Source organism: Corvus hawaiiensis, chromosome 8 (genome assembly GCF_020740725.1).
Source record: "Corvus hawaiiensis isolate bCorHaw1 chromosome 8, bCorHaw1.pri.cur, whole genome shotgun sequence".
Classification (NCBI taxonomy): Eukaryota; Metazoa; Chordata; class Aves; order Passeriformes; family Corvidae; genus Corvus; species Corvus hawaiiensis.
The window spans coordinates 25310455-25337835 of NC_063220.1; positions in this window are offsets into that span (position 1 = coordinate 25310455).

Here is a 27381-nt window from a genome sequence, read left to right on the forward strand (position 1 = left end):
CCAACCCTAACCCTAACCCTAGCTTGAGCCAGAAATCGGGAAGTGGGCCGTGGCGAGTTCCAAGCAGAAAGAAGAAGACGAGGGAGCAAGGTTTTGGCTGTTCCGTGTCACCTTGGAAGGCCTTTGGCATGGCCAGTGTCCCTGGAGCTCCTGGCTTTGTGGTTTTCTGAACCCTAAACCTAGGCTTAGGCCTAGGCGTAACCCTAACCCTAACCCTAGCTTGAGCCAGAAATCCGGCAATGGGCTGTGGCGAGTTCCGAGCAGAAAGAAGAAGAGAGGGAGCAAAGTTTTGGCTGTGCCCTGCTCAACTTTGCATGCCTTTGGCATGGTCAGTGTCCCTGGAGCACCTGGCTTTGTGGTTTTCGCAGCCCTAATCCTCGGCATAACCCTAGTGCTAACCCTAACCCTAGCTTGAGCCAGAAATCTGGAAGTGGGCCGTGGCGAGTTCCAAGCAGAAAGAAGAAGACGAGGGAGCAAGGTTTTGGCTGTTCCGTGCTCAACTTGGTATGCCTTTCACATGGTCAGTGTCCCTGGAGCTCCTGGCTCTGTGGTTTTCTGAACCCTAAACCTAGGCTTAGGCATAGGCGTAACCCTAACCCTAACCCTAGCTTGAGCCAGAAATCCTGAAGTGGGCTGTGGTGAGTTCCAAGCAGGAAAAAGACGAGGGAGCGGGGTTTTGGCTTTGCTGCGCTCACCTTGGAATGCCTTTTGCATGGCCAGTGTCCCTGGAGCTCCTGGCTTTTTGTTTTCTGAACACTAAACCTTGGCCTAGGCGTAGGCGTAACCCTAACCCTAACCCTAGCTTGAGCCAGAAATCCAGCAGTGGGCTGTGGTGAGTTCTGAGCAGGAAGAAGAAAAGGGAGCAAGGTTTTGGCTTTGCTGCGCTCACCTTGGAATGCCTTTTGCATGGTCAGTGTCCCTGGAGCTCCTGGCTTTGTGGTTTTCTGAACCCTAAACCTAGGCTTAGGCCTAGGCGTAACCCTAACCCTAACCCTAGCTTGAGCCAGAAATCCTGAAGTGGGCTGTGGTGAGTTCCAAGCAGGAAAAAGACGTGGGAGCAAGGTTTTGGCTTTGCTGCGCTCACCTTGGAATGCCTTTGGCATGGCCAGTGTCCCTGGAGCTGCTGGCTTTTTGTTTTCTGAACCCTAAACCTAGGCCTAGGCGTAGGCGTAACCCTAACCCTAACCCTAGCTTGAGCCAGAAATCTGGAAGTGGGCTGTGGTGAGTTCCGAGCAGAAAGAAGAAAAAGGAGCAAAGTTTTGGGCTGTGCTGCGCTCACCTTGGCATGCCTTTTGCATGGTGAGTATCCCTGGAGCTCCGGGCTCGGTGGTTTTCTATACTCTAACCCTAGGGGTTACCCTAACCCCGACCCTAACCCTAACCCTAGCTTGAGCCAGAAATCGGGAAGTGGGCCGTGGCGAGTTCCAAGCAGAAAGAAGAAGAATAGGGAGCAAGGTTTTGGCTGTTCCGTGCTCAACTTGGTATGCCTTTGGCATGGCCAGTGTCCCTGGAGCTCCTGGCTTTGTGGTTTTCTCAACCCTAATCCTTGGCATAACTCTAACCCTAACCCTAGCTTGAGCCAGAAACCAGGCATTGGGCTGTGGTGAGTTCCAAGCAGGAAAAAGACGAGGGAGCAAGGTTTAGGCTTTGCTGCGCTCACCTTGGAATGCCTTTTGCATGGTCAGTGTCCCTGGAGCTGCTGGCTCTGTGGTTTTCGCAGCCCTAATCCTCGGCGTAACCCTAGTGCTAACCCTAACCCTAGCTTGAGCGAGAAATCGGGTTGTGGGCCGTGGCGAGTTCCAAGCAGAAAGAAGAAGGGGGAGCAAAGTTTTGGCTTTTCCGTACTCAACTTTGTATGCCTTTCGCATGGCCAGTGTCCCTGGAGCTCCTGGCTCTGTGGTTTTCTGAACCCTAAACCTAGGCTTAGGCCTAGGCGTAACCCTAACCCTAACCCTAGCTTGAGCGAGAAATCGGGTTGTGGGCCGTGGCGAGTTCCAAGCAGAAAGAAGACGAATAGGGAGCAAGGTTTTGGCTGTTCCGTGCTCAACTTGGTATGCCTTTCGCATGCTCAGTGTCCCTGGAGCTCCTAGCTTTGTGGCTTTCTGAACCCTAAACCTAGGCTTAGGCATAGGCGTAACCCTAACCCTAACCCTAGCTTGAGCCAGAAACCGAGCATTGGGCTGTGGTGAGTTCCGAGCAGAAAGAAGAAAAAGGAGCAAAGTTTTGGGCTGTGCTGCGCTCACCTTGGCATGCCTTTTGCATGGTGAGTATCCCTGGAGCTCCGGGCTCGGTGGTTTTCTATACCCTAACCCTAGGCGTTACCCTAACCCCGACCCTAACCCTAACCCTAGCTTGAGCCAGAAATCGGGAAGTGGGCCGTGGCGAGTTCCAAGCAGAAAGAAGAAGACGAGGGAGCAAGGTTTTGGCTGTTCCGTGCTCAACTTGGTATGCCTTTGGCATGGTCAGTGTCCCTGGAGCTCCTGGCTCTGTGGTTTTCTGAACCCTAAACCTAGGCTTAGGCATAGGCGTAACCCTAACCCTAACCCTAGCTTGAGCCAGAAACCAGGCATTGGGCTGTGGTGAGTTCCAAGCAGGAAAAAGACGAGGGAGCGAGGTTTTGGCTTTGCTGCGCTCACCTTGGAATGCCTTTTGCATGGCCCGTGTCCCTGGAGCTCCTGGCTTTTTGTTTTCTGAACACTAAACCTTGGCCTAGGCGTAGGCGTAACCCTAACCCTAACCCTAGCTTGAGCCAGAAATCCAGCAGTGGGCTGTGGTGAGTTCTGAGCAGGAAGAAGAAAAGGGAGAAAGGTTTTGGCTTTTCCGGGCTCAACTTTTTATGCCTTTCGCATGGCCAGTGTCCCTGGAGCTCCTGGCTTTGTGGTTTTCTCAACCCTAAACCTAGGCTTAGGCCTAGGCGTAACCCTAACCCTAACCCTAGCTTGAGCCAGAAATCCTGAAGTGGGCTGTGGTGAGTTCCAAGCAGGAAAAAGACGAGGGAGCAAGGTTTTGGCTTTGCTGCGCTACCTTGGAATGCCTTTAGCATGGCCAGTGTCCCTGGAGCTGCTGGTTTTTTGTTTTCTGAACACTAAACCTAGGCCTAGGCGTAGGCGTAACCCTAACCCTAACCCTAGCTTGAGCCAGAAACCAGGCATTGGGCTGTGGTGAGTTCCAAGCAGAAAGAAGAAGGGGGAGCAAGGTTTTGGGCTGTGCTGCGCTCACCTTGGCATGCCTTTTGCATGGTGAGTATCCCTGGAGCTCCAGGCTCGGTGGTTTCCTATACCCTAACCCTAGGCGTTACCCTAACCCCGACCCTAACCCTAACCCTAGCTTGAGCCAGAAATCCGGCAGTGGGCCGTGGCGAGTTCCAAGCAGAAAGAAGAAGAATAGGGAGCAAGGTTTTGGCTGTTCCGTGCTCAACTTGGTATGCCTTTGGCATGGCCAGTGTCCCTGGAGCTGCTGGCTTTGTGGTTTTCTCAACCCTAATCCTTGGCATAACCCTAACCCTAACCCTAGCTTGAGCCAGAAACCAGGCATTGGGCTGTGGTGAGTTCCAAGCAGGAAAAAGACGAGGGAGCAAGGTTTAGGCTTTGCTGCGCTCACCTTGGAATGCCTTTTGCATGGTCAGTGTCCCTGGAGCTCCTGGCTCTGTGGTTTTCGCAGCCCTAATCCTCGGCGTAACCCTAGTGCTAACCCTAACCCTAGCTTGAGCCAGAAATCGGGTTGTGGGCCGTGGCGAGTTCCAAGCAGAAAGAAGAAGGGGGAGCAAGGTTTTGGCTTTTCCGTACTCAACTTTGTATGCCTTTCGCATGGCCAGTGTCCCTGGAGCTCCTGGCTCTGTGGTTTTCTGAACCCTAAACCTAGGCTTAGGCCTAGGCGTAACCCTAACCCTAACCCTAGCTTGAGCCAGAAATCCTGAAGTGGGCTGTGGTGAGTTCTAAGCAGGAAAAAGACGAGGGAGCAAGGTTTTGGCTTTGCTGCGCTCACCTTGGCATGCCTTTGGCATGGCCAGTGTCCCTGGAGCTGCTGGCTCTGTGGTTTTCGCAGCCCTAATCCTCGGCGTAACCCTAGTGCTAACCCTAACCCTAGCTTGAGCGAGAAATCGGGTTGTGGGCCGTGGCGAGTTCCGAGCAGAAAGAAGAAGGGGGAGCAAGGTTTTGGGCTGTGCTGCGCTCACCTTGGCATGCCTTTTGCATGGTGAGTATCCCTGGAGCTCCGGGCTCGGTGGTTTTCTATACCCTAACCCTAGGGGTTACCCTAACCCCGACCCTAACCCTAACCCTAGCTTGAGCCAGAAATCGGGAAGTGGGCCGTGGCGAGTTCCAAGCAGAAAGAAGAAGAATAGGGAGCAAGGTTTTGGCTTTGCTGCGCTCACCTTGGTATGCCTTTGGCATGGCCAGTGTCCCTGGAGCTCCTGGCTTTGTGGTTTTCTCAACCCTAATTCTTGGCATAACTCTAACCCTAACCCTAGCTTGAGCCAGAAACCAGGCATTGGGCTGTGGTGAGTTCCGAGCAGGAAGAAGAAAAGGGAGCAAGGTTTTGGCTTTTCCGTGCTCAACTTTGTATGCCTTTCGCATGGTCAGTGTCCCTGGAGCTCCTGGCTTTGTGGTTTTCTGAACCCTAAACCTAGGCTTAGGCCTAGGCGTAACCCTAACCCTAACCCTAGCTTGAGCCAGAAATCCTGAAGTGGGCTGTGGTGAGTTCCAAGCAGGAAGAAGAAGGGGGAGCAAAGTTTTGGCTGTGCCCTGCTCAACTTTGCATGCCTTTGGCATGGTCAGTGTCCCTGGAGCACCTGGCTTTGTGGTTTTCGCAGCCCTAATCCTCGGCATAACCCTAGTGCTAACCCTAACCCTAGCTTGAGCCAGAAATCCGGAAGTGGGCCGTGGCGAGTTCCAAGCAGAAAGAAGAAGACGAGGGAGCAAGGTTTTGGCTGTTCCGTGCTCAACTTGGTATGCCTTTGGCATGGTCAGTGTCCCTGGAGCTCCTGGCTCTGTGGTTTTCTGAACCCTAAACCTAGGCTTAGGCATAGGCGTAACCCTAACCCTAACCCTAGCTTGAGCCAGAAACCAGGCATTGGGCTGTGGTGAGTTCCAAGCAGGAAAAAGACGAGGGAGCGAGGTTTTGGCTTTGCTGCGCTCACCTTGGAATGCCTTTGGCATGGCCAGTGTCCCTGGAGCTGCTGGCTTTTTGTTTTCTGAACACTAAACCTTGGCCTAGGCGTAGGCGTAACCCTAACCCTAACCCTAGCTTGAGCCAGAAATCCAGCAGTGGGCTGTGGTGAGTTCTGAGCAGGAAGAAGAAAAGGGAGCAAGGTTTTGGCTTTTCCGGGCTCAACTTTTTATGCCTTTCGCATGGCCAGTGTCCCTGGAGCTCCTGGCTTTGTGGTTTTCTGAACCCTAAACCTAGGCTTAGGCCTAGGCGTAACCCTAACCCTAACCCTAGCTTGAGCCAGAAATCCTGAAGTGGGCTGTGGTGAGTTCTAAGCAGGAAAAAGACGAGGGAGCAAGGTTTTGGCTTTGCTGCGCTCACCTTGGAATGCCTTTGGCATGGCCAGTGTCCCTGGAGCTGCTGGCTCTGTGGTTTTCGCAGCCCTAATCCTCGGCGTAACCCTAGTGCTAACCCTAACCCTAGCTTGAGCCAGAAATCGGGTTGTGGGCCGTGGCGAGTTCCAAGCAGAAAGAAGAAGGGGGAGCAAGGTTTTGGCTTTTCCGTGCTCGACTTTGTATGCCTTTCGCATGGTGAGTATCCCTGGAGCTCCTGGCTCTGTGGTTTTCTGAACCCTAAACCTAGGCTTAGGCATAGGCGTAACCCTAACCCTAACCCTAGCTTGAGCCAGAAACTGAGCATTGGGCTGTGGTGAGTTCCGAGCAGAAAGAAGAAAAAGGCGCAAAGTTTTGGGCTGTGCTGCGCTCACCTTGGCATGCCTTTTACATGGTGAGTATCCCTGGAGCTCTGGGCTCGGTGGTTTTCTATACTCTAACCCTAGGCGTTACCCTAACCCCAACCCTAACCCTAACCCTAGCTTGAGCCAGAAATCGGGAAGTGGGCCGTGGCGAGTTCCAAGCAGAAAGAAGAAGACGAGGGAGCAAGGTTTTGGCTGTTCCGTGTCACCTTGGAAGGCCTTTGGCATGGCCAGTGTCCCTGGAGCTCCTGGCTTTGTGGTTTTCTGAACCCTAAACCTAGGCTTAGGCCTAGGCGTAACCCTAACCCTAACCCTAGCTTGAGCCAGAAATCCTGAAGTGGGCTGTGGTGAGTTCTAAGCAGGAAAAAGACGAGGGAGCAAGGTTTTGGCTTTGCTGCGCTCACCTTGGAATGCCTTTGGCATGGCCAGTGTCCCTGGAGCTGCTGGCTTTTTGTTTTCTGAACACTAAACCTAGGCGTAGGCGTAGGCGTAACCCTAACCCTAACCCTAGCTTGAGCCAGAAACCGAGCATTGGGCTGTGGTGAGTTCCGAGCAGAAAGAAGAAAAAGGAGCAAAGTTTTGGGCTGTGCTGCGCTCACCTTGGCATGCCTTTTGCATGGTGAGTATCCCTGGAGCTCCGGGCTCGGTGGTTTTCTATACCCTAACCCTAGGCGTTACCCTAACCCCGACCCTAACCCTAACCCTAGCTTGAGCCAGAAATCGGGAAGTGGGCCGTGGCGAGTTCCAAGCAGAAAGAAGAAGAATAGGGAGCAAGGTTTTGGCTTTGCTGCGCTCACCTTGGAATGCCTTTGGCATGGCCAGTGTCCCTGGAGCTCCTGGCTTTGTGGTTTTCTCAACCCTAATCCTTGGCATAACTCTAACCCTAACCCTAGCTTGAGCCAGAAACCAGGCATTGGGCTGTGGTGAGTTCCGAGCAGGAAGAAGAAAAGGGAGCAAGGTTTTGGCTTTTCCGTGCTCAACTTGGTATGCCTTTCGCATGGCCAGTGTCCCTGGAGCTCCTGGCTTTGTGGTTTTCTGAACCCTAAACCTAGGCTTAGGCCTAGGCGTAACCCTAACCCTAACCCTAGCTTGAGCCAGAAATCCTGAAGTGGGCTGTGGTGAGTTCCAAGCAGGAAGAAGAAGGGGGAGCAAAGTTTTGGCTGTGCCCTGCTCAACTTTGCATGCCTTTGGCATGGTCAGTGTCCCTGGAGCACCTGGCTTTGTGGTTTTCGCAGCCCTAATCCTCGGCATAACCCTAGTGCTAACCCTAACCCTAGCTTGAGCCAGAAATCGGGAAGTGGGCCGTGGCGAGTTCCAAGCAGAAAGAAGAAGAATAGGGAGCAAGGTTTTGGCTGTTCCGTGCTCAACTTGGTATGCCTTTCGCATGGCCCGTGTCCCTGGAGCTCCTGGCTTTTTGTTTTCTGAACACTAAACCTTGGCCTAGGCGTAGGCGTAACCCTAACCCTAGCTTGAGCCAGAAATCCAGCAGTGGGCTGTGGTGAGTTCTGAGCAGGAAGAAGAAAAGGGAGCAAGGTTTTGGCTTTTCCGGGCTCACCTTGGAATGCCTTTTGCATGGTCAGTGTCCCTGGAGCTCCTGGCTTTGTGGTTTTCTGAACCCTAAACCTAGGCTTAGGCCTAGGCGTAACCCTAACCCTAACCCTAGCTTGAGCCAGAAATCCTGAAGTGGGCTGTGGTGAGTTCTAAGCAGGAAAAAGACGAGGGAGCAAGGTTTTGGCTTTGCTGCGCTCACCTTGGAATGCCTTTGGCATGGCCAGTGTCCCTGGAGCTGCTGGCTTTTTGTTTTCTGCACACTAAACCTAGGCCTAGGCGTAGGCGTAACCCTAACCCTAACCCTAGCTTGAGCCAGAAATCTGGAAGTGGGCTGTGGTGAGTTCCAAGCAGAAAGAAGAAGGGGGAGCAAGGTTTTGGGCTGTGCTGCGCTCACCTTGGCATGCCTTTTGCATGGTGAGTATCCCTGGAGCTCCAGGCTCGGTGGTTTCCTATACCCTAACCCTAGGGGTTACCCTAACCCCGACCCTAACCCTAACCCTAGCTTGAGCCAGAAATCCGGCAGTGGGCCGTGGCGAGTTCCAAGCAGAAAGAAGAAGAATAGGGAGCAAGGTTTTGGCTGTTCCGTGCTCAACTTGGTATGCCTTTGGCATGGCCAGTGTCCCTGGAGCTCCTGGCTTTGTGGTTTTCTCAACCCTAATCCTTGGCATAACTCTAACCCTAACCCTAGCTTGAGCCAGAAACCAGGCATTGGGCTGTGGTGAGTTCCAAGCAGGAAAAAGACGAGGGAGCAAGGTTTAGGCTTTGCTGCGCTCACCTTGGAATGCCTTTTGCATGGTCAGTGTCCCTGGAGCTCCTGGCTCTGTGGTTTTCGCAGCCCTAATCCTCGGCGTAACCCTAGTGCTAACCCTAACCCTAGCTTGAGCCAGAAATCCTGAAGTGGGCCGTGGCGAGTTCCAAGCAGAAAGAAGAAGGGGGAGCAAGGTTTTGGCTTTTCCGGGCTCAACTTTGTATGCCTTTCGCATGGCCAGTGTCCCTGGAGCTCCTGGCTCTGTGGTTTTCTCAACCCTAAACCTAGGCTTAGGCCTAGGCGTAACCCTAACCCTAACCCTAGCTTGAGCCAGAAATCCTGAAGTGGGCTGTGGTGAGTTCTAAGCAGGAAAAAGACGAGGGAGCAAGGTTTTGGCTTTGCTGCGCTCACCTTGGCATGCCTTTTGCATGGTGAGTATCCCTGGAGCTGCTGGCTCGGTGGTTTTCGCAGCCCTAATCCTCGGCGTAACCCTAGTGCTAACCCTAACCCTAGCTTGAGCGAGAAATCGGGTTGTGGGCCGTGGCGAGTTCCAAGCAGAAAGAAGAAGGGGGAGCAAGGTTTTGGCTTTTCCGTGCTCAACTTTGTATGCCTTTCGCATGGTCAGTGTCCCTGGAGCTCCTGGCTCTGTGGTTTTCTGAACCCTAAACCTAGGCTTAGGCATAGGCGTAACCCTAACCCTAACCCTAGCTTGAGCCAGAAACCGAGCATTGGGCTGTGGTGAGTTCCGAGCAGAAAGAAGAAAAAGGAGCAAAGTTTTGGGCTGTGCTGCGCTCACCTTGGCATGCCTTTTGCATGGTGAGTATCCCTGGAGCTCCGGGCTCGGTGGTTTTCTATACCCTAACCCTAGGCGTTACCCTAACCCCGACCCTAACCCTAACCCTAGCTTGAGCCAGAAATCGGGAAGTGGGCCGTGGCGAGTTCCAAGCAGAAAGAAGAAGACGAGGGAGCAAGGTTTTGGCTGTTCCGTGCTCAACTTGGTATGCCTTTGGCATGGCCAGTGTCCCTGGAGCTCCTGGCTCTGTGGTTTTCTGAACCCTAAACCTAGGCTTAGGCCTAGGCGTAACCCTAACCCTAACCCTAGCTTGAGCCAGAAATCCTGAAGTGGGCTGTGGTGAGTTCTAAGCAGGAAAAAGACGAGGGAGCAAGGTTTTGGCTTTGCTGCGCTCACCTTGGAATGCCTTTGGTATGGCCAGTGTCCCTGGAGCTGCTGGCTTTTTGTTTTCTGCACACTAAACCTAGGCCTAGGCGTAGGCGTAACCCTAACCCTAACCCTAGCTTGTGCCAGAAATCCAGCAGTGGGCTGTGGTGAGTTCTGAGCAGGAAGAAGAAAAGGGAGAAAGGTTTTGGCTTTTCCGGGCTCAACTTTTTATGCCTTTCGCATGGCCAGTGTCCCTGGAGCTCCTGGCTTTGTGGTTTTCTGAACCCTAAACCTAGGCTTAGGCGTAGGCGTAACCCTAACCCTAACCCTAGCTTGAGCCAGAAATCTGGAAGTGGGCTGTGGTGAGTTCTAAGCAGGAAAAAGACGAGGGAGCAAGGTTTTGGCTTTGCTGCGCTCACCTTGGAATGCCTTTAGCATGGCCAGTGTCCCTGGAGCTGCTGGTTTTTTGTTTTCTGAACACTAAACCTAGGCCTAGGCGTAGGCGTAACCCTAACCCTAACCCTAGCTTGAGCCAGAAATCTGGAAGTGGGCTGTGGTGAGTTCCAAGCAGAAAGAAGAAGGGGGAGCAAGGTTTTGGGCTGTGCTGCGCTCACCTTGGCATGCCTTTTGCATGGTGAGTATCCCTGGAGCTCCAGGCTCGGTGGTTTCCTATACCCTAACCCTAGGGGTTACCCTAACCCCGACCCTAACCCTAACCCTAGCTTGAGCCAGAAATCCGGCAGTGGGCCGTGGCGAGTTCCAAGCAGAAAGAAGAAGAATAGGGAGCAAGGTTTTGGCTGTTCCGTGCTCAACTTGGTATGCCTTTGGCATGGCCAGTGTCCCTGGAGCTCCTGGCTTTGTGGTTTTCTCAACCCTAATCCTTGGCATAACTCTAACCCTAACCCTAGCTTGAGCCAGAAACCAGGCATTGGGCTGTGGTGAGTTCTGAGCAGGAAAAAGACGAGGGAGCAAGGTTTAGGCTTTGCTGCGCTCACCTTGGAATGCCTTTTGCATGGTCAGTGTCCCTGGAGCTCCTGGCTCTGTGGTTTTCGCAGCCCTAATCCTCGGCGTAACCCTAGTGCTAACCCTAACCCTGGCTTGAGCCAGAAATCGGGTTGTGGGCCGTGGCGAGTTCCAAGCAGAAAGAAGAAGGGGGAGCAAGGTTTTGGCTTTTCCGTACTCAACTTTGTATGCCTTTCGCATGGCCAGTGTCCCTGGAGCTCCTGGCTCTGTGGTTTTCTGAACCCTAAACCTAGGCTTAGGCCTAGGCGTAACCCTAACCCTAACCCTAGCTTGAGCCAGAAATCCTGAAGTGGGCTGTGGTGAGTTCTAAGCAGGAAAAAGACGAGGGAGCAAGGTTTTGGCTTTGCTGCGCTCACCTTGGCATGCCTTTGGCATGGCCAGTGTCCCTGGAGCACCTGGCTCTGTGGTTTTCGCAGCCCTAATCCTCGGCGTAACCCTAGTGCTAACCCTAACCCTAGCTTGAGCGAGAAATCGGGTTGTGGGCCGTGGCGAGTTCCGAGCAGAAAGAAGAAGGGGGAGCAAGGTTTTGGGCTGTGCTGCGCTCACCTTGGCATGCCTTTTGCATGGTGAGTATCCCTGGAGCTCCGGGCTCGGTGGTTTTCTATACCCTAACCCTAGGGGTTACCCTAACCCCGACCCTAACCCTAACCCTAGCTTGAGCCAGAAATCGGGAAGTGGGCCGTGGCGAGTTCCAAGCAGAAAGAAGAAGAATAGGGAGCAAGGTTTTGGCTTTGCTGCGCTCACCTTGGTATGCCTTTGGCATGGCCAGTGTCCCTGGAGCTCCTGGCTTTGTGGTTTTCTCAACCCTAATCCTTGGCATAACTCTAACCCTAACCCTAGCTTGAGCCAGAAACCAGGCATTGGGCTGTGGTGAGTTCCGAGCAGGAAGAAGAAAAGGGAGCAAGGTTTTGGCTTTTCCGTGCTCAACTTTGTATGCCTTTCGCATGGTCAGTGTCCCTGGAGCTCCTGGCTTTGTGGTTTTCTGAACCCTAAACCTAGGCTTAGGCCTAGGCGTAACCCTAACCCTAACCCTAGCTTGAGCCAGAAATCCTGAAGTGGGCTGTGGTGAGTTCCAAGCAGGAAGAAGAAGGGGGAGCAAAGTTTTGGCTGTGCCCTGCTCAACTTTGCAGGCCTTTGGCATGGTCAGTGTCCCTGGAGCACCTGGCTTTGTGGTTTTCGCAGCCCTAATCCTCGGCATAACCCTAGTGCTAACCCTAACCCTAGCTTGAGCCAGAAATCCGGAAGTGGGCCGTGGCGAGTTCCAAGCAGAAAGAAGAAGACGAGGGAGCAAGGTTTTGGCTGTTCCGTGCTCAACTTGGTATGCCTTTGGCATGGTCAGTGTCCCTGGAGCTCCTGGCTCTGTGGTTTTCTGAACCCTAAACCTAGGCTTAGGCATAGGCGTAACCCTAACCCTAACCCTAGCTTGAGCCAGAAACCAGGCATTGGGCTGTGGTGAGTTCCAAGCAGGAAAAAGACGAGGGAGCGAGGTTTTGGCTTTGCTGCGCTCACCTTGGAATGCCTTTTGCATGGCCCGTGTCCCTGGAGCTCCTGGCTTTTTGTTTTCTGAACACTAAACCTTGGCCTAGGCGTAGGCGTAACCCTAACCCTAACCCGAGCTTGAGCCAGAAATCCAGCAGTGGGCTGTGGTGAGTTCTGAGCAGGAAGAAGAAAAGGGAGCAAGGTTTTGGCTTTTCCGGGCTCACCTTGGAATGCCTTTGGCATGGTCAGTGTCCCTGGAGCTCCTGGCTTTGTGGTTTTCTGAACCCTAAACCTAGGCTTAGGCCTAGGCGTAACCCTAACCCTAACCCTAGCTTGAGCCAGAAATCCTGAAGTGGGCTGTGGTGAGTTCTAAGCAGGAAAAAGACGAGGGAGCAAGGTTTTGGCTTTGCTGCGCTCACCTTGGAATGCCTTTGGCATGGCCAGTGTCCCTGGAGCTGCTGGCTCGGTGGTTTTCGCAGCCCTAATCCTCGGCGTAACCCTAGTGCTAACCCTAACCCTAGCTTGAGCGAGAAATCGGGTTGTGGGCCGTGGCGAGTTCCAAGCAGAAAGAAGAAGGGGGAGCAAGGTTTTGGCTTTTCCGTGCTCGACTTTGTATGCCTTTCGCATGGTGAGTATCCCTGGAGCTCCTGGCTCTGTGGTTTTCTGAACCCTAAACCTAGGCTTAGGCATAGGCGTAACCCTAACCCTAACCCTAGCTTGAGCCAGAAATCCTGAAGTGGGCTGTGGTGAGTTCTAAGCAGGAAAAAGACGAGGGAGCAAGGTTTTGGCTTTGCTGCGCTCACCTTGGAATGCCTTTGGCATGGCCAGTGTCCCTGGAGCTGCTGGCTTTTTGTTTTCTGAACACTAAACCTAGGCGTAGGCCTAGGCGTAACCCTAACCCTAACCCTAGCTTGAGCCAGAAACCGAGCATTGGGCTGTGGTGAGTTCCGAGCAGAAAGAAGAAGGGGGAGCAAGGTTTTGGGCTGTGCTGCGCTCACCTTGGCATGCCTTTTGCATGGTGAGTATCCCTGGAGCTCCAGGCTCGGTGGTTTCCTATACCCTAACCCTAGGGGTTACCCTAACCCCGACCCTAACCCTAACCCTAGCTTGAGCCAGAAATCCGGCAGTGGGCCGTGGCGAGTTCCAAGCAGAAAGAAGAAGAATAGGGAGCAAGGTTTTGGCTGTTCCGTGCTCAACTTGGTATGCCTTTGGCATGGCCAGTGTCCCTGGAGCTGCTGGCTTTGTGGTTTTCTCAACCCTAATCCTTGGCATAACTCTAACCCTAACCCTAGCTTGAGCCAGAAACCAGGCATTGGGCTGTGGTGAGTTCCAAGCAGGAAAAAGACGAGGGAGCAAGGTTTAGGCTTTGCTGCGCTCACCTTGGAATGCCTTTTGCATGGTCAGTGTCCCTGGAGCTCCTGGCTCTGTGGTTTTCGCAGCCCTAATCCTCGGCGTAACCCTAGTGCTAACCCTAACCCTAGCTTGAGCCAGAAATCGGGTTGTGGGCCGTGGCGAGTTCCAAGCAGAAAGAAGAAGGGGGAGCAAGGTTTTGGCTTTTCCGTACTCAACTTTGTATGCCTTTCGCATGGCCAGTGTCCCTGGAGCTCCTGGCTCTGTGGTTTTCTGAACCCTAAACCTAGGCTTAGGCCTAGGCGTAACCCTAACCCTAACCCTAGCTTGAGCCAGAAATCCTGAAGTGGGCTGTGGTGAGTTCTAAGCAGGAAAAAGACGAGGGAGCAAGGTTTTGGCTTTGCTGCGCTCACCTTGGCATGCCTTTGGCATGGCCAGTGTCCCTGGAGCTGCTGGCTCTGTGGTTTTCGCAGCCCTAATCCTCGGCGTAACCCTAGTGCTAACCCTAACCCTAGCTTGAGCGAGAAATCGGGTTGTGGGCCGTGGCGAGTTCCGAGCAGAAAGAAGAAGGGGGAGCAAGGTTTTGGGCTGTGCTGCGCTCACCTTGGCATGCCTTTTGCATGGTGAGTATCCCTGGAGCTCCGGGCTCGGTGGTTTTCTATACCCTAACCCTAGGGGTTACCCTAACCCCGACCCTAACCCTAACCCTAGCTTGAGCCAGAAATCGGGAAGTGGGCCGTGGCGAGTTCCAAGCAGAAAGAAGAAGAATAGGGAGCAAGGTTTTGGCTTTGCTGCGCTCACCTTGGTATGCCTTTGGCATGGCCAGTGTCCCTGGAGCTCCTGGCTTTGTGGTTTTCTCAACCCTAATCCTTGGCATAACTCTAACCCTAACCCTAGCTTGAGCCAGAAACCAGGCATTGGGCTGTGGTGAGTTCCGAGCAGGAAGAAGAAAAGGGAGCAAGGTTTTGGCTTTTCCGTGCTCAACTTTGTATGCCTTTCGCATGGTCAGTGTCCCTGGAGCTCCTGGCTTTGTGGTTTTCTGAACCCTAAACCTAGGCTTAGGCCTAGGCGAAACCCTAACCCTAACCCTAGCTTGAGCCAGAAATCCTGAAGTGGGCTGTGGTGAGTTCCAAGCAGGAAGAAGAAGGGGGAGCAAAGTTTTGGCTGTGCCCTGCTCAACTTTGCATGCCTTTGGCATGGTCAGTGTCCCTGGAGCACCTGGCTTTGTGGTTTTCGCAGCCCTAATCCTTGGCATAACCCTAGTGCTAACCCTAACCCTAGCTTGAGCCAGAAATCCGGAAGTGGGCCGTGGCGAGTTCCAAGCAGAAAGAAGAAGACGAGGGAGCAAGGTTTTGGCTGTTCCGTGCTCAACTTGGTATGCCTTTGGCATGGTCAGTGTCCCTGGAGCTCCTGGCTCTGTGGTTTTCTGAACCCTAAACCTAGGCTTAGGCATAGGCGTAACCCTAACCCTAACCCTAGCTTGAGCCAGAAACCAGGCATTGGGCTGTGGTGAGTTCCAAGCAGGAAAAAGACGAGGGAGCGAGGTTTTGGCTTTGCTGCGCTCACCTTGGAATGCCTTTTGCATGGCCCGTGTCCCTGGAGCTCCTGGCTTTTTGTTTTCTGAACACTAAACCTTGGCCTAGGCGTAGGCGTAACCCTAACCCTAACCCTAGCTTGAGCCAGAAATCCAGCAGTGGGCTGTGGTGAGTTCTGAGCAGGAAGAAGAAAAGGGAGCAAGGTTTTGGCTTTTCCGGGCTCACCTTGGAATGCCTTTTGCATGGTCAGTGTCCCTGGAGCTCCTGGCTTTGTGGTTTTCTGAACCCTAAACCTAGGCTTAGGCCTAGGCGTAACCCTAACCCTAACCCTAGCTTGAGCCAGAAATCCTGAAGTGGGCTGTGGTGAGTTCTAAGCAGGAAAAAGACGAGGGAGCAAGGTTTTGGCTTTGCTGCGCTCACCTTGGAATGCCTTTGGCATGGCCAGTGTCCCTGGAGCTGCTGGCTCTGTGGTTTTCGCAGCCCTAATCCTCGGCGTAACCCTAGTGCTAACCCTAACCCTAGCTTGAGCGAGAAATCGGGTTGTGGGCCGTGGCGAGTTCCAAGCAGAAAGAAGAAGGGGGAGCAAGGTTTTGGCTTTTCCGTGCTCGACTTTGTATGCCTTTCGCATGGTGAGTATCCCTGGAGCTCCTGGCTCTGTGGTTTTCTGAACCCTAAACCTAGGCTTAGGCATAGGCGTAACCCTAACCCTAACCCTAGCTTGAGCCAGAAACTGAGCATTGGGCTGTGGTGAGTTCCGAGCAGAAAGAAGAAAAAGGCGCAAAGTTTTGGGCTGTGCTGCGCTCACCTTGGCATGCCTTTTACATGGTGAGTATCCCTGGAGCTCTGGGCTCGGTGGTTTTCTATACTCTAACCCTAGGCGTTACCCTAACCCCAACCCTAACCCTAACCCTAGCTTGAGCCAGAAATCGGGAAGTGGGCCGTGGCGAGTTCCAAGCAGAAAGAAGAAGACGAGGGAGCAAGGTTTTGGCTGTTCCGTGTCACCTTGGAAGGCCTTTGGCATGGCCAGTGTCCCTGGAGCTCCTGGCTTTGTGGTTTTCTGAACCCTAAACCTAGGCTTAGGCCTAGGCGTAACCCTAACCCTAACCCTAGCTTGAGCCAGAAATCCGGCAATGGGCTGTGGCGAGTTCCGAGCAGAAAGAAGAAGAGAGGGAGCAAAGTTTTGGCTGTGCCCTGCTCAACTTTGCATGCCTTTGGCATGGTCAGTGTCCCTGGAGCACCTGGCTTTGTGGTTTTCGCAGCCCTAATCCTCGGCATAACCCTAGTGCTAACCCTAACCCTAGCTTGAGCCAGAAATCTGGAAGTGGGCCGTGGCGAGTTCCAAGCAGAAAGAAGAAGACGAGGGAGCAAGGTTTTGGCTGTTCCGTGCTCAACTTGGTATGCCTTTCACATGGTCAGTGTCCCTGGAGCTCCTGGCTCTGTGGTTTTCTGAACCCTAAACCTAGGCTTAGGCATAGGCGTAACCCTAACCCTAACCCTAGCTTGAGCCAGAAATCCTGAAGTGGGCTGTGGTGAGTTCCAAGCAGGAAAAAGACGAGGGAGCGGGGTTTTGGCTTTGCTGCGCTCACCTTGGAATGCCTTTTGCATGGCCAGTGTCCCTGGAGCTCCTGGCTTTTTGTTTTCTGAACACTAAACCTTGGCCTAGGCGTAGGCGTAACCCTAACCCTAACCCTAGCTTGAGCCAGAAATCCAGCAGTGGGCTGTGGTGAGTTCTGAGCAGGAAGAAGAAAAGGGAGCAAGGTTTTGGCTTTGCTGCGCTCACCTTGGAATGCCTTTTGCATGGTCAGTGTCCCTGGAGCTCCTGGCTTTGTGGTTTTCTGAACCCTAAACCTAGGCTTAGGCCTAGGCGTAACCCTAACCCTAACCCTAGCTTGAGCCAGAAATCCTGAAGTGGGCTGTGGTGAGTTCCAAGCAGGAAAAAGACGTGGGAGCAAGGTTTTGGCTTTGCTGCGCTCACCTTGGAATGCCTTTGGCATGGCCAGTGTCCCTGGAGCTGCTGGCTTTTTGTTTTCTGAACCCTAAACCTAGGCCTAGGCGTAGGCGTAACCCTAACCCTAACCCTAGCTTGAGCCAGAAATCTGGAAGTGGGCTGTGGTGAGTTCCGAGCAGAAAGAAGAAAAAGGAGCAAAGTTTTGGGCTGTGCTGCGCTCACCTTGGCATGCCTTTTGCATGGTGAGTATCCCTGGAGCTCCGGGCTCGGTGGTTTTCTATACTCTAACCCTGGGGGTTACCCTAACCCCGACCCTAACCCTAACCCTAGCTTGAGCCAGAAATCGGGAAGTGGGCCGTGGCGAGTTCCAAGCAGAAAGAAGAAGAATAGGGAGCAAGGTTTTGGCTGTTCCGTGCTCAACTTGGTATGCCTTTGGCATGGCCAGTGTCCCTGGAGCTCCTGGCTTTGTGGTTTTCTCAACCCTAATCCTTGGCATAACTCTAACCCTAACCCTAGCTTGAGCCAGAAACCAGGCATTGGGCTGTGGTGAGTTCCAAGCAGGAAAAAGACGAGGGAGCAAGGTTTAGGCTTTGCTGCGCTCACCTTGGAATGCCTTTTGCATGGTCAGTGTCCCTGGAGCTGCTGGCTCTGTGGTTTTCGCAGCCCTAATCCTCGGCGTAACCCTAGTGCTAACCCTAACCCTAGCTTGAGCGAGAAATCGGGTTGTGGGCCGTGGCGAGTTCCAAGCAGAAAGAAGAAGGGGGAGCAAAGTTTTGGCTTTTCCGTACTCAACTTTGTATGCCTTTCGCATGGCCAGTGTCCCTGGAGCTCCTGGCTCTGTGGTTTTCTGAACCCTAAACCTAGGCTTAGGCCTAGGCGTAACCCTAACCCTAACCCTAGCTTGAGCGAGAAATCGGGTTGTGGGCCGTGGCGAGTTCCAAGCAGAAAGAAGACGAATAGGGAGCAAGGTTTTGGCTGTTCCGTGCTCAACTTGGTATGCCTTTCGCATGCTCAGTGTCCCTGGAGCTCCTAGCTTTGTGGCTTTCTGAACCCTAAACCTAGGCTTAGGCATAGGCGTAACCCTAACCCTAACCCTAGCTTGAGCCAGAAACCGAGCATTGGGCTGTGGTGAGTTCCGAGCAGAAAGAAGAAAAAGGAGCAAAGTTTTGGGCTGTGCTGCGCTCACCTTGGCATGCCTTTTGCATGGTGAGTATCCCTGGAGCTCCGGGCTCGGTGGTTTTCTATACCCTAACCCTAGGCGTTACCCTAACCCCGACCCTAACCCTAACCCTAGCTTGAGCCAGAAATCGGGAAGTGGGCCGTGGCGAGTTCCAAGCAGAAAGAAGAAGACGAGGGAGCAAGGTTTTGGCTGTTCCGTGCTCAACTTGGTATGCCTTTGGCATGGTCAGTGTCCCTGGAGCTCCTGGCTCTGTGGTTTTCTGAACCCTAAACCTAGGCTTAGGCATAGGCGTAACCCTAACCCTAACCCTAGCTTGAGCCAGAAACCAGGCATTGGGCTGTGGTGAGTTCCAAGCAGGAAAAAGACGAGGGAGCGAGGTTTTGGCTTTGCTGCGCTCACCTTGGAATGCCTTTTGCATGGCCCGTGTCCCTGGAGCTCCTGGCTTTTTGTTTTCTGAACACTAAACCTTGGCCTAGGCGTAGGCGTAACCCTAACCCTAACCCTAGCTTGAGCCAGAAATCCAGCAGTGGGCTGTGGTGAGTTCTGAGCAGGAAGAAGAAAAGGGAGAAAGGTTTTGGCTTTTCCGGGCTCAACTTTTTATGCCTTTCGCATGGCCAGTGTCCCTGGAGCTCCTGGCTTTGTGGTTTTCTCAACCCTAAACCTAGGCTTAGGCCTAGGCGTAACCCTAACCCTAACCCTAGCTTGAGCCAGAAATCCTGAAGTGGGCTGTGGTGAGTTCCAAGCAGGAAAAAGACGAGGGAGCAAGGTTTTGGCTTTGCTGCGCTACCTTGGAATGCCTTTAGCATGGCCAGTGTCCCTGGAGCTGCTGGTTTTTTGTTTTCTGAACACTAAACCTAGGCCTAGGCGTAGGCGTAACCCTAACCCTAACCCTAGCTTGAGCCAGAAACCAGGCATTGTGCTGTGGTGAGTTCCAAGCAGAAAGAAGAAGGGGGAGCAAGGTTTTGGGCTGTGCTGCGCTCACCTTGGCATGCCTTTTGCATGGTGAGTATCCCTGGAGCTCCAGGCTCGGTGGTTTCCTATACCCTAACCCTAGGCGTTACCCTAACCCCGACCCTAACCCTAACCCTAGCTTGAGCCAGAAATCCGGCAGTGGGCCGTGGCGAGTTCCAAGCAGAAAGAAGAAGAATAGGGAGCAAGGTTTTGGCTGTTCCGTGCTCAACTTGGTATGCCTTTGGCATGGCCAGTGTCCCTGGAGCTGCTGGCTTTGTGGTTTTCTCAACCCTAATCCTTGGCATAACCCTAACCCTAACCCTAGCTTGAGCCAGAAACCAGGCATTGGGCTGTGGTGAGTTCCAAGCAGGAAAAAGACGAGGGAGCAAGGTTTAGGCTTTGCTGCGCTCACCTTGGAATGCCTTTTGCATGGTCAGTGTCCCTGGAGCTCCTGGCTCTGTGGTTTTCGCAGCCCTAATCCTCGGCGTAACCCTAGTGCTAACCCTAACCCTAGCTTGAGCCAGAAATCGGGTTGTGGGCCGTGGCGAGTTCCAAGCAGAAAGAAGAAGGGGGAGCAAGGTTTTGGCTTTTCCGTACTCAACTTTGTATGCCTTTCGCATGGCCAGTGTCCCTGGAGCTCCTGGCTCTGTGGTTTTCTGAACCCTAAACCTAGGCTTAGGCCTAGGCGTAACCCTAACCCTAACCCTAGCTTGAGCCAGAAATCCTGAAGTGGGCTGTGGTGAGTTCTAAGCAGGAAAAAGACGAGGGAGCAAGGTTTTGGCTTTGCTGCGCTCACCTTGGCATGCCTTTGGCATGGCCAGTGTCCCTGGAGCTGCTGGCTCTGTGGTTTTCGCAGCCCTAATCCTCGGCGTAACCCTAGTGCTAACCCTAACCCTAGCTTGAGCGAGAAATCGGGTTGTGGGCCGTGGCGAGTTCCGAGCAGAAAGAAGAAGGGGGAGCAAGGTTTTGGGCTGTGCTGCGCTCACCTTGGCATGCCTTTTGCATGGTGAGTATCCCTGGAGCTCCGGGCTCGGTGGTTTTCTATACCCTAACCCTAGGGGTTACCCTAACCCCGACCCTAACCCTAACCCTAGCTTGAGCCAGAAATCGGGAAGTGGGCCGTGGCGAGTTCCAAGCAGAAAGAAGAAGAATAGGGAGCAAGGTTTTGGCTTTGCTGCGCTCACCTTGGTATGCCTTTGGCATGGCCAGTGTCCCTGGAGCTCCTGGCTTTGTGGTTTTCTCAACCCTAATTCTTGGCATAACTCTAACCCTAACCCTAGCTTGAGCCAGAAACCAGGCATTGGGCTGTGGTGAGTTCCGAGCAGGAAGAAGAAAAGGGAGCAAGGTTTTGGCTTTTCCGTGCTCAACTTTGTATGCCTTTCGCATGGTCAGTGTCCCTGGAGCTCCTGGCTTTGTGGTTTTCTGAACCCTAAACCTAGGCTTAGGCCTAGGCGTAACCCTAACCCTAACCCTAGCTTGAGCCAGAAATCCTGAAGTGGGCTGTGGTGAGTTCCAAGCAGGAAGAAGAAGGGGGAGCAAAGTTTTGGCTGTGCCCTGCTCAACTTTGCATGCCTTTGGCATGGTCAGTGTCCCTGGAGCACCTGGCTTTGTGGTTTTCGCAGCCCTAATCCTCGGCATAACCCTAGTGCTAACCCTAACCCTAGCTTGAGCCAGAAATCCGGAAGTGGGCCGTGGCGAGTTCCAAGCAGAAAGAAGAAGACGAGGGAGCAAGGTTTTGGCTGTTCCGTGCTCAACTTGGTATGCCTTTGGCATGGTCAGTGTCCCTGGAGCTCCTGGCTCTGTGGTTTTCTGAACCCTAAACCTAGGCTTAGGCATAGGCGTAACCCTAACCCTAACCCTAGCTTGAGCCAGAAACCAGGCATTGGGCTGTGGTGAGTTCCAAGCAGGAAAAAGACGAGGGAGCGAGGTTTTGGCTTTGCTGCGCTCACCTTGGAATGCCTTTTGCATGGCCCGTGTCCCTGGAGCTCCTGGCTTTTTGTTTTCTGAACACTAAACCTTGGCCTAGGCGTAGGCGTAACCCTAACCCTAACCCTAGCTTGAGCCAGAAATCCAGCAGTGGGCTGTGGTGAGTTCTGAGCAGGAAGAAGAAAAGGGAGCAAGGTTTTGGCTTTTCCGGGCTCAACTTTTTATGCCTTTCGCATGGCCAGTGTCCCTGGAGCTCCTGGCTTTGTGGTTTTCTGAACCCTAAACCTAGGCTTAGGCCTAGGCGTAACCCTAACCCTAACCCTAGCTTGAGCCAGAAATCCTGAAGTGGGCTGTGGTGAGTTCTAAGCAGGAAAAAGACGAGGGAGCAAGGTTTTGGCTTTGCTGCGCTCACCTTGGAATGCCTTTGGCATGGCCAGTGTCCCTGGAGCTGCTGGCTCTGTGGTTTTCGCAGCCCTAATCCTCGGCGTAACCCTAGTGCTAACCCTAACCCTAGCTTGAGCCAGAAATCGGGTTGTGGGCCGTGGCGAGTTCCAAGCAGAAAGAAGAAGGGGGAGCAAGGTTTTGGCTTTTCCGTGCTCGACTTTGTATGCCTTTCGCATGGTGAGTATCCCTGGAGCTCCTGGCTCTGTGGTTTTCTGAACCCTAAACCTAGGCTTAGGCATAGGCGTAACCCTAACCCTAACCCTAGCTTGAGCCAGAAACTGAGCATTGGGCTGTGGTGAGTTCCGAGCAGAAAGAAGAAAAAGGCGCAAAGTTTTGGGCTGTGCTGCGCTCACCTTGGCATGCCTTTTACATGGTGAGTATCCCTGGAGCTCTGGGCTCGGTGGTTTTCTATACTCTAACCCTAGGCGTTACCCTAACCCCAACCCTAACCCTAACCCTAGCTTGAGCCAGAAATCGGGAAGTGGGCCGTGGCGAGTTCCAAGCAGAAAGAAGAAGACGAGGGAGCAAGGTTTTGGCTGTTCCGTGTCACCTTGGAAGGCCTTTGGCATGGCCAGTGTCCCTGGAGCTCCTGGCTTTGTGGTTTTCTGAACCCTAAACCTAGGCTTAGGCCTAGGCGTAACCCTAACCCTAACCCTAGCTTGAGCCAGAAATCCTGAAGTGGGCTGTGGTGAGTTCTAAGCAGGAAAAAGACGAGGGAGCAAGGTTTTGGCTTTGCTGCGCTCACCTTGGAATGCCTTTGGCATGGCCAGTGTCCCTGGAGCTGCTGGCTTTTTGTTTTCTGAACACTAAACCTAGGCGTAGGCGTAGGCGTAACCCTAACCCTAACCCTAGCTTGAGCCAGAAACCGAGCATTGGGCTGTGGTGAGTTCCGAGCAGAAAGAAGAAAAAGGAGCAAAGTTTTGGGCTGTGCTGCGCTCACCTTGGCATGCCTTTTGCATGGTGAGTATCCCTGGAGCTCCGGGCTCGGTGGTTTTCTATACCCTAACCCTAGGGGTTACCCTAACCCCGACCCTAACCCTAACCCTAGCTTGAGCCAGAAATCGGGAAGTGGGCCGTGGCGAGTTCCAAGCAGAAAGAAGAAGAATAGGGAGCAAGGTTTTGGCTTTGCTGCGCTCACCTTGGAATGCCTTTGGCATGGCCAGTGTCCCTGGAGCTCCTGGCTTTGTGGTTTTCTCAACCCTAATCCTTGGCATAACTCTAACCCTAACCCTAGCTTGAGCCAGAAACCAGGCATTGGGCTGTGGTGAGTTCCGAGCAGGAAGAAGAAAAGGGAGCAAGGTTTTGGCTTTTCCGTGCTCAACTTGGTATGCCTTTCGCATGGCCAGTGTCCCTGGAGCTCCTGGCTTTGTGGTTTTCTGAACCCTAAACCTAGGCTTAGGCCTAGGCGTAACCCTAACCCTAACCCTAGCTTGAGCCAGAAATCCTGAAGTGGGCTGTGGTGAGTTCCAAGCAGGAAGAAGAAGGGGGAGCAAAGTTTTGGCTGTGCCCTGCTCAACTTTGCATGCCTTTGGCATGGTCAGTGTCCCTGGAGCACCTGGCTTTGTGGTTTTCGCAGCCCTAATCCTCGGCATAACCCTAGTGCTAACCCTAACCCTAGCTTGAGCCAGAAATCGGGAAGTGGGCCGTGGCGAGTTCCAAGCAGAAAGAAGAAGAATAGGGAGCAAGGTTTTGGCTGTTCCGTGCTCAACTTGGTATGCCTTTCGCATGGCCCGTGTCCCTGGAGCTCCTGGCTTTTTGTTTTCTGAACACTAAACCTTGGCCTAGGCGTAGGCGTAACCCTAACCCTAGCTTGAGCCAGAAATCCAGCAGTGGGCTGTGGTGAGTTCTGAGCAGGAAGAAGAAAAGGGAGCAAGGTTTTGGCTTTTCCGGGCTCACCTTGGAATGCCTTTTGCATGGTCAGTGTCCCTGGAGCTCCTGGCTTTGTGGTTTTCTGAACCCTAAACCTAGGCTTAGGCCTAGGCGTAACCCTAACCCTAACCCTAGCTTGAGCCAGAAATCCTGAAGTGGGCTATGGTGAGTTCTAAGCAGGAAAAAGACGAGGGAGCAAGGTTTTGGCTTTGCTGCGCTCACCTTGGAATGCCTTTGGCATGGCCAGTGTCCCTGGAGCTGCTGGCTTTTTGTTTTCTGCACACTAAACCTAGGCCTAGGCGTAGGCGTAACCCTAACCCTAACCCTAGCTTGAGCCAGAAATCTGGAAGTGGGCTGTGGTGAGTTCCAAGCAGAAAGAAGAAGGGGGAGCAAGGTTTTGGGCTGTGCTGCGCTCACCTTGGCATGCCTTTTGCATGGTGAGTATCCCTGGAGCTCCAGGCTCGGTGGTTTCCTATACCCTAACCCTAGGGGTTACCCTAACCCCGACCCTAACCCTAACCCTAGCTTGAGCCAGAAATCCGGCAGTGGGCCGTGGCGAGTTCCAAGCAGAAAGAAGAAGAATAGGGAGCAAGGTTTTGGCTGTTCCGTGCTCAACTTGGTATGCCTTTGGCATGGCCAGTGTCCCTGGAGCTCCTGGCTTTGTGGTTTTCTCAACCCTAATCCTTGGCATAACTCTAACCCTAACCCTAGCTTGAGCCAGAAACCAGGCATTGGGCTGTGGTGAGTTCCAAGCAGGAAAAAGACGAGGGAGCAAGGTTTAGGCTTTGCTGCGCTCACCTTGGAATGCCTTTTGCATGGTCAGTGTCCCTGGAGCTCCTGGCTCTGTGGTTTTCGCAGCCCTAATCCTCGGCGTAACCCTAGTGCTAACCCTAACCCTAGCTTGAGCCAGAAATCCTGAAGTGGGCCGTGGCGAGTTCCAAGCAGAAAGAAGAAGGGGGAGCAAGGTTTTGGCTTTTCCGTGCTCAACTTTGTATGCCTTTCGCATGGCCAGTGTCCCTGGAGCTCCTGGCTCTGTGGTTTTCTCAACCCTAAACCTAGGCTTAGGCCTAGGCGTAACCCTAACCCTAACCCTAGCTTGAGCCAGAAATCCTGAAGTGGGCTGTGGTGAGTTCTAAGCAGGAAAAAGACGAGGGAGCAAGGTTTTGGCTTTGCTGCGCTCACCTTGGCATGCCTTTTGCATGGTGAGTATCCCTGGAGCTGCTGGCTCGGTGGTTTTCGCAGCCCTAATCCTCGGCGTAACCCTAGTGCTAACCCTAACCCTAGCTTGAGCGAGAAATCGGGTTGTGGGCCGTGGCGAGTTCCAAGCAGAAAGAAGAAGGGGGAGCAAGGTTTTGGCTTTTCCGTGCTCAACTTTGTATGCCTTTCGCATGGTCAGTGTCCCTGGAGCTCCTGGCTCTGTGGTTTTCTGAACCCTAAACCTAGGCTTAGGCATAGGCGTAACCCTAACCCTAACCCTAGCTTGAGCCAGAAACCGAGCATTGGGCTGTGGTGAGTTCCGAGCAGAAAGAAGAAAAAGGAGCAAAGTTTTGGGCTGTGCTGCGCTCACCTTGGCATGCCTTTTGCATGGTGAGTATCCCTGGAGCTCCGGGCTCGGTGGTTTTCTATACCCTAACCCTAGGCGTTACCCTAACCCCGACCCTAACCCTAACCCTAGCTTGAGCCAGAAATCGGGAAGTGGGCCGTGGCGAGTTCCAAGCAGAAAGAAGAAGACGAGGGAGCAAGGTTTTGGCTGTTCCGTGCTCAACTTGGTATGCCTTTGGCATGGCCAGTGTCCCTGGAGCTCCTGGCTCTGTGGTTTTCTGAACCCTAAACCTAGGCTTAGGCCTAGGCGTAACCCTAACCCTAACCCTAGCTTGAGCCAGAAATCCTGAAGTGGGCTGTGGTGAGTTCTAAGCAGGAAAAAGACGAGGGAGCAAGGTTTTGGCTTTGCTGCGCTCACCTTGGAATGCCTTTGGTATGGCCAGTGTCCCTGGAGCTGCTGGCTTTTTGTTTTCTGCACACTAAACCTAGGCCTAGGCGTAGGCGTAACCCTAACCCTAACCCTAGCTTGTGCCAGAAATCCAGCAGTGGGCTGTGGTGAGTTCTGAGCAGGAAGAAGAAAAGGGAGAAAGGTTTTGGCTTTTCCGGGCTCAACTTTTTATGCCTTTCGCATGGCCAGTGTCCCTGGAGCTCCTGGCTTTGTGGTTTTCTGAACCCTAAACCTAGGCTTAGGCGTAGGCGTAACCCTAACCCTAACCCTAGCTTGAGCCAGAAATCTGGAAGTGGGCTGTGGTGAGTTCTAAGCAGGAAAAAGACGAGGGAGCAAGGTTTTGGCTTTGCTGCGCTCACCTTGGAATGCCTTTAGCATGGCCAGTGTCCCTGGAGCTGCTGGTTTTTTGTTTTCTGAACACTAAACCTAGGCCTAGGCGTAGGCGTAACCCTAACCCTAACCCTAGCTTGAGCCAGAAATCTGGAAGTGGGCTGTGGTGAGTTCCAAGCAGAAAGAAGAAGGGGGAGCAAGGTTTTGGGCTGTGCTGCGCTCACCTTGGCATGCCTTTTGCATGGTGAGTATCCCTGGAGCTCCAGGCTCGGTGGTTTCCTATACCCTAACCCTAGGGGTTACCCTAACCCCGACCCTAACCCTAACCCTAGCTTGAGCCAGAAATCCGGCAGTGGGCCGTGGCGAGTTCCAAGCAGAAAGAAGAAGAATAGGGAGCAAGGTTTTGGCTGTTCCGTGCTCAACTTGGTATGCCTTTGGCATGGCCAGTGTCCCTGGAGCTCCTGGCTTTGTGGTTTTCTCAACCCTAATCCTTGGCATAACTCTAACCCTAACCCTAGCTTGAGCCAGAAACCAGGCATTGGGCTGTGGTGAGTTCCAAGCAGGAAAAAGACGAGGGAGCAAGGTTTAGGCTTTGCTGCGCTCACCTTGGAATGCCTTTTGCATGGTCAGTGTCCCTGGAGCTCCTGGCTCTGTGGTTTTCGCAGCCCTAATCCTCGGCGTAACCCTAGTGCTAACCCTAACCCTGGCTTGAGCCAGAAATCGGGTTGTGGGCCGTGGCGAGTTCCAAGCAGAAAGAAGAAGGGGGAGCAAGGTTTTGGCTTTTCCGTACTCAACTTTGTATGCCTTTGGCATGGCCAGTGTCCCTGGAGCTCCTGGCTCTGTGGTTTTCTGAACCCTAAACCTAGGCTTAGGCCTAGGCGTAACCCTAACCCTAACCCTAGCTTGAGCCAGAAATCCTGAAGTGGGCTGTGGTGAGTTCTAAGCAGGAAAAAGACGAGGGAGCAAGGTTTTGGCTTTGCTGCGCTCACCTTGGCATGCCTTTGGCATGGCCAGTGTCCCTGGAGCACCTGGCTCTGTGGTTTTCGCAGCCCTAATCCTCGGCGTAACCCTAGTGCTAACCCTAACCCTAGCTTGAGCGAGAAATCGGGTTGTGGGCCGTGGCGAGTTCCGAGCAGAAAGAAGAAGGGGGAGCAAGGTTTTGGGCTGTGCTGCGCTCACCTTGGCATGCCTTTTGCATGGTGAGTATCCCTGGAGCTCCGGGCTCGGTGGTTTTCTATACCCTAACCCTAGGGGTTACCCTAACCCCGACCCTAACCCTAACCCTAGCTTGAGCCAGAAATCGGGAAGTGGGCCGTGGCGAGTTCCAAGCAGAAAGAAGAAGAATAGGGAGCAAGGTTTTGGCTTTGCTGCGCTCACCTTGGTATGCCTTTGGCATGGCCAGTGTCCCTGGAGCTCCTGGCTTTGTGGTTTTCTCAACCCTAATTCTTGGCATAACTCTAACCCTAACCCTAGCTTGAGCCAGAAACCAGGCATTGGGCTGTGGTGAGTTCCGAGCAGGAAGAAGAAAAGGGAGCAAGGTTTTGGCTTTTCCGTGCTCAACTTTGTATGCCTTTCGCATGGTCAGTGTCCCTGGAGCTCCTGGCTTTGTGGTTTTCTGAACCCTAAACCTAGGCTTAGGCCTAGGCGTAACCCTAACCCTAACCCTAGCTTGAGCCAGAAATCCTGAAGTGGGCTGTGGTGAGTTCCAAGCAGGAAGAAGAAGGGGGAGCAAAGTTTTGGCTGTGCCCTGCTCAACTTTGCAGGCCTTTGGCATGGTCAGTGTCCCTGGAGCACCTGGCTTTGTGGTTTTCGCAGCCCTAATCCTCGGCATAACCCTAGTGCTAACCCTAACCCTAGCTTGAGCCAGAAATCCGGAAGTGGGCCGTGGCGAGTTCCAAGCAGAAAGAAGAAGACGAGGGAGCAAGGTTTTGGCTGTTCCGTGCTCAACTTGGTATGCCTTTGGCATGGTCAGTGTCCCTGGAGCTCCTGGCTCTGTGGT